This window comes from Thunnus albacares, chromosome 2 (genome assembly GCF_914725855.1).
Source record: "Thunnus albacares chromosome 2, fThuAlb1.1, whole genome shotgun sequence".
NCBI lineage: Eukaryota > Metazoa > Chordata > Actinopteri > Scombriformes > Scombridae > Thunnus > Thunnus albacares.
Window position 1 is genome coordinate 1,489,740 of NC_058107.1, and position 6,000 is coordinate 1,495,739.

A 6,000-nucleotide genomic window follows, 5' to 3' on the forward strand; every position below is an offset into this window, starting at 1 on the left:
AAATCGGATTTTACTCAAATGAGCTTAAATCAGAAACTAAGTCAATAAAGTGACATCTTCTTTCATAAAATGAGTAATATTTCAAATATGATTTATGCTCTTTTGTAAAAGACAGAAGATACTCCAAGTAACTGGTTGAAATGATAATAATGACACTTTAATCCACAATATACTAAAATTTAGTTTATGATGCAATGATTTCCTTTTACCATTTGACCAAAATTACAAATGCCAACCTCTCCTCTCTGAACATTATATCTTCAGTTTTACGGAGCTGTATGTGTCTTGGAGTTTACTAGATTCAGGTATTGAGAACCATCTGGAGCACAGGTGGTCATATCCACAGGGCAGCTTAGTCCAGGTGAAATTATCCAAACATGTACCCATAAATTATGTCGACTCTAGCTAAAATTTCAAGGAACACCACAACATTTAGAGACAGCAAGACATTTTTACCAGAAACCAACAATGACGGTGAAGAAGAGGGACAATGGGAAGGGTAAGAGAGGAGGCAGCAAAGGGAGTCTGCATCAGCCTGAATTAAAGATGACGTTCGTTTAGACCAACCAAAACATCTCTCCTGAGTCTTGCCCAGCGTGGGTCATCATGAATACACACAATTATTGTTTGCTCTCAATCACCAGTGGAGGAGCTAAGTGGGGTTAAAGACAGTCACCCTCTCATAGAGCTTTGTAGGGCACGGAGCGTTGGGAGCTAACAGCTGTCCAAACAAAGGCCTGTTTCCCACTCATCGTTATGCCGAGTGTCACTGTCAGTGGCTACTCATATGCGTAGCCAAAGCATCATAAAACATTAATGCACCAAGCCTGCGCGGCCAACTATGAGCAGATAGCACGCCTATTATGCAGAGGTAGGCAGTATGTGAGCAGAATCCCAACATGGTGTCATGTTTTGTAAAAGACAAGTTTGTTAATCAGAAAGTTGTAAAATTAAACTATAATTACACAAAATGCTTACAAGAGGTTTTTCAGATGGATGAATTCAACTTGACAAGCCTACAGTGAACCTGAAGTTGCAGCCATGCTCTTTCATTGTGTTTGCATCTCCTCATCATACACAATTACCATCCAGCAGACGCTGCCCTGGTATCCTGTGGGTCTCCTCCATCGCAGCCCACCTCATATCTCCATACACACCCACTTCTCTCTCTTCTCACTGACTCACCCGTTTACCACTCTCCCCCTCTCTCTAAGACGTACCTAGGGGTTTTCCAATATCAAGTACCACGCAGATGCGATTTTCTTCAAACAGCCTCAGGGTTTTGCAGTGTAAATCTGTGAAACCTGCAATTGATCCTGCCGCAAAGAACTACTAATGCACCTTAAAGAATTTTATTAGCTTCAAGGGAAGACTTTTGGAGTCCCACTGTGGTCTAAATACAGTTTCCGAGGCTTGTTAAATATGTTTGAGGCTAAAAACTTTAAAGTGAGACTGTAAATTTTGAAAGTAGAAATAGCACATTCATTTTCTAACAATTTGAAAGTTGAAACCATAAACAGTAAAACGCACCTTTTCTCAATTACAACTTGGTCTTTTATGACCAGTAGTTTAAAGTGAGTTAGCAAACATATAGATATTGCTGTCAATCTGATACCGCTGAGTCAGTTTGCTAACTCACTGATGTTAGTCATGACTCTTCTCTACTTGTGCTACTGTTACACTATATTTAATGTTTTATCCTATAATTGCTACTTGTGGCCACAGTGGCCGCTGTTCAGCAAAGATTACATAGGCTCGATTTCATTTTTAAATTTTTCCAAGTAAAATCAAGAACACTGATGGACAGAAAAAAATGTGAGTAATTGCATTTCAATCCAGAAATATCTGCTGTCAAACATCCATGTCAGTGAATACCAGCTTATTTACTAATCCATCAAACATCCTCTCCTTCATATTATCTCCCCGTGGGATTCAACTGACAAAGAAATGAAGTTGACCTGGAGATGGGAGACTGGGAAGCACATGGAGATGAACAGCTAGTGTGTGTGTGTGTGTCAGTGAGGCTGCCAGTTTACAGCTGGCAGTGTCTATGCTGGAGATCTGGGAGAGGAACCAACCAGCAGCATCTAATACAGAGCAGCTGTCTGTCTCCTGGGTTACACAAGCCTACTGTCTGCTGGCAACCATAAAGTGTACAGCTGGACCTACTCTGGCTAGCTGCGTACACACACACATATACATGCATTCGGACACACACATACACACTAACCCTACCCATCTCTCCTCTGCTGTTCCACCAGCCTTAATGCAAGCAGAATCATTCAGTAGATCATTACAGACTTACATCTTTGAAGATGATGAAGATTTTTTACCTGCTGTGGTAATAAATTGAAAATAGCCAGCAAGAGGAAAAACTTTGGGAGTAAAACATAATTGGCACCCAGGTGCATGCAGTAAAGAGCAAAATTAAGCCTGTCTCTGAAGTCCTCGCTACTAAAACATGAGGATGAATTACAGACGCTGCTTTGATGAATGGAAATAAGCTTTTTATTACAAACGTTGCCCGCATTTGTCATTGGAGGTGAGAATATAGCATTCAGTGCTGAAGCAATTGGTCGATTAATTGATTTACAGTACTCCATTGACAGACAATTAGACTACAGCAATTTTGATAATTGATTATCATTCGAGCCATTTATCAAGCAGAAATGCCAAACATTTGTCGGTTTCAGCTTCTCAAATTTTGACGATTTGCAGCTTTCTTCAGGTTTATATAATTATAACCTGCATGATTTGGGGTTTTGGACTGTTGGTCGGATAAAAAGAGTCATCTGAAGATGTCACTTCAGGCTCTCATAACTTGTAATTAGCGTTTTGATACTCTTTTTACTGACTAAAAAATAAGTAAAAAAGATAATTACTTGATAATAAGAATAATTATGCGGTGCAAATCACCACAAAAAGAGACTAAAACAGGAAATAATTCCTCTAGAAAGTTTTAATATTAACTTATATAAAAGTGGAAAAAAAGCTGAGAGAATGTGGTCGAAGCTGTAAAGTTGTCCAGCTTCAATTTTCTCAAGTATCTTAATTAGACAAAGCAGTCAGCCCATTCATTCTGCTCCTATTCAAATACACTAGCACCATGCAGGTAAAGAAGGTGACTTACCTCACACACAATGCCAGCAGCCTCTCCACTGATTAGAAAATCTAAGCAGAAGCAGTGTTGAAGAGAGTCTTATCAGCCAGCCCTGACAAATGTTCTCACCAGTCTGTATCTCTCAGAGCGCTGACAGCTCTGTCATCTTCCCTCTCCTCTCTGTTCTCTTAGAGTGTTTACTCCAGCCTACCTAGAGAGCCGGCTGATGTTGTGCAGCCAGTGAGAAGAGAGCGAGAGAGAGAGGGTGAGAGAGGTAGAGAGCAGCAGAGTGAGAGAGGGAGAGAGTGAGTGAATGAGAGAATTCCCTTTCTCTTAAACAGTAGACCCTCTGCGGTCAGACTCCACTCCCACCTACTGCTCTCTTAAATGCCCCCCACCCATTCACCCTCTCCACAGCATTGTGACTCAAAGCGAAGGAGCTGAAACGGGACGCCTCAAGGCTGGAAAGAGAGAGAGAGAGTGACTGAGAGAAAGAGAATAGGAGAGGAAAATGGGGGGGGAAAGGGTAGGGGGGTGGTGGGTGAAGGGGGGGTGGTGGACCATTAGCTGCAAATTGCAGCAGGCAAGCCAATGGAAAGCGAGGTATGAGTGAATGCAGGGCCTGCATTAACATAGCATTTAAGAACTTGAAAGCAGGGAGTGAAATGGGACTGCCTCGGCTCAATTTTGTGAGATTGATGAGGAGAGCAATTCAGATCCCAGCATACTCTAAAAATATACTAAAGTTATGTACTGGAGCAACCTTAAAAACATGGAACCAAACTGAAAGTTTTCATGTTGTCGAGTTATCTGTGCTGCTATTTTTGATTGTTTGCATAAAAGCCTGTCAAACCAGAAAGCGTCACACTAAAATTCATTCATTTGTCTCCATTGAATATGTGGCTCTAGAAGCTTGGCAACCTCGTGACTACTCACCGGTGGACAACTGTAACATGCGAGCCAGCTGCAAACATGCTAGTACTAGTCAGTTATAGTCAACACATCTCATAACTGTCTGCAAACCTTTCCTCTTTCTAGAACACTTTATACTCTGACAGACAAGGATATGGTGCAAAACAGTTTAAAAGAATGACAGCTTCCTCTATTTTGGACTCTCTGGCTCTCATTTCCCTTAGCACTAGTAAAATGGTTTGTTATAAGTCAATGGCATGAATTTGCATGTCAGTGTTCACAAAGGTTCAACTCAGCAAAAATATTCACACAGATGTAGCAAATCCAGTGATTGCACCATTTAATTGAAATACATTTTGACTGTTTTGAAAACTGGTGTGACCTTAATAAACACCTTAAAGTTATAATCTTACGATGACCTTACCCTAACTCAAGTACTGGTTTCAGTTACTAGGAACTGAGTGGGCGTGTGAAGACCTGTATAATACAGATATCAAGAGTTTTGTCAGGAACGGCGCACGTATTGATCACTGGGGGCAGCAAAAACACCTCGAGGCCACTCTATCAGAAATGCATCAGAGGAAGATTCAAAAACAGAATATGCAGGAGTGCACATTGGACTTCGGCCAGTAGCTTGCTGTCCTTCATGAGCTTGCATAACATTCTGCACAGAGGTGATCAGGACATGGTACCTGCTGGGACAAACTTAAAAAATCTGACACACTAGTCTTTTTCATTTGGACTGTGTGAGGCTTCCCAGATGTTTCATTACAGTAAAGACCCATTGAATGCGGTACCCACCGCATGGAGTTCGCCCCTATTAATTTTCTATGGTAAGTGAGCAAGTTGCTTTACAAGGCACTGGAGGATTCCAGTCTATGCAGGACTGACCACCACACACTAAAATATGTAATTTGCAAAAAGTTGATTTTTTTTTAACTTCATGCAAATGAGAGCGTCTGGAAACTCTGCAGTGATTTGCCAAGTAACTGACAAAGAGAAAGTGACTTACTGGTGGGATAAGAAGTTTAGTCTTTACTTATCCAGTCTCTGGTCATTGGAAATCGTTGCCATAGTTTCTAAGATTCATGTTTTGTATGTCCCTTGTATCCAAAACTACAAATACAACTAAAAAACAAAGTGCTGCTTGGCGCAATCTCACAAAGAATTGTTGGAAAATGTCATCGGTTGTTTCGTACACAATATTTACACACAAATAGAAGTTCTGATGAGCGAGAAGTGGAAGAGCCGATGACACGCTACATGGGATAAGATCGCTAAATATAATAGCAATCGCTGCCTCTGATGCTCAGTTGTTGTTCCCTAGTGTTCATGTCATTATTGGGCAGTATTCTAATTCCAGCATAGAGAAGACAGTCACTGTGACCTCCTTTTCCCAACGCCCGGCGCCGGCTGTGGCCTTCAGCGTAACGTTCCAGTTCATGCACAAATCGTTTCTTGCAAATCCTTTGTGTGCGGGTACGCAAAGTGAATCCTAGTGTACACAGGAAAGGCTGCCAGTACTGATAAAATGACTTAAGAGAAGCAGTTAGAGAATGCAAATACATAAATAATGTTAAAAATGGTGTTTGATGTAATGAAAATATTAAGGATTATTGCTGCAATTTCTTTGAGTTTGAGTGATATTCTGGAAATTGCACACCTGTTTGGCCACCATTAACCTTAGTCACTTCTTGAATGTCAAAGTCTAACAGATTTATATGTTATTGTGACGATTATGTTGATAGAATACTTCTATGGTGGCTTTTTTGCCACCAACTCATCCATACAAACGCTCAGGCAATGACCACTGAGGGGGAACCCGACACGCTGGATCAGTCATGTCTGTAACCATCTCTTGATCACAGTTTTTGCTCCAGGAACTAAACGTATGCTGGTTGCAATTACCAAGTCGTTCTGCGTTCTGTTGTAAACAGGCAGAACCGCCTCAAATAAACACAGGAACAAAGAGCTCGGGAGGATCCAGC

At 41.1% G+C, this 6,000-nt stretch overlaps 1 protein-coding gene across 3 annotated transcripts in view; it reads right to left on the reverse strand.

Moving 5' to 3' along the window:
* The window catches only part of tncb (tenascin Cb), a 46,682-nt gene extending 43,218 nt beyond the window's left edge, over positions 1–3,464 (reverse strand). For all 3 annotated transcript variants that reach the window (XM_044362143.1, XM_044362134.1, XM_044362126.1), the window contains exon 1: positions 3,131–3,464. The gene's annotated coding sequence lies outside the window, so the exon portion shown is untranslated. The remainder of the gene's footprint in view (positions 1–3,130) is intronic.
* Positions 3,465–6,000: the final 2,536 nt, after the last annotated feature.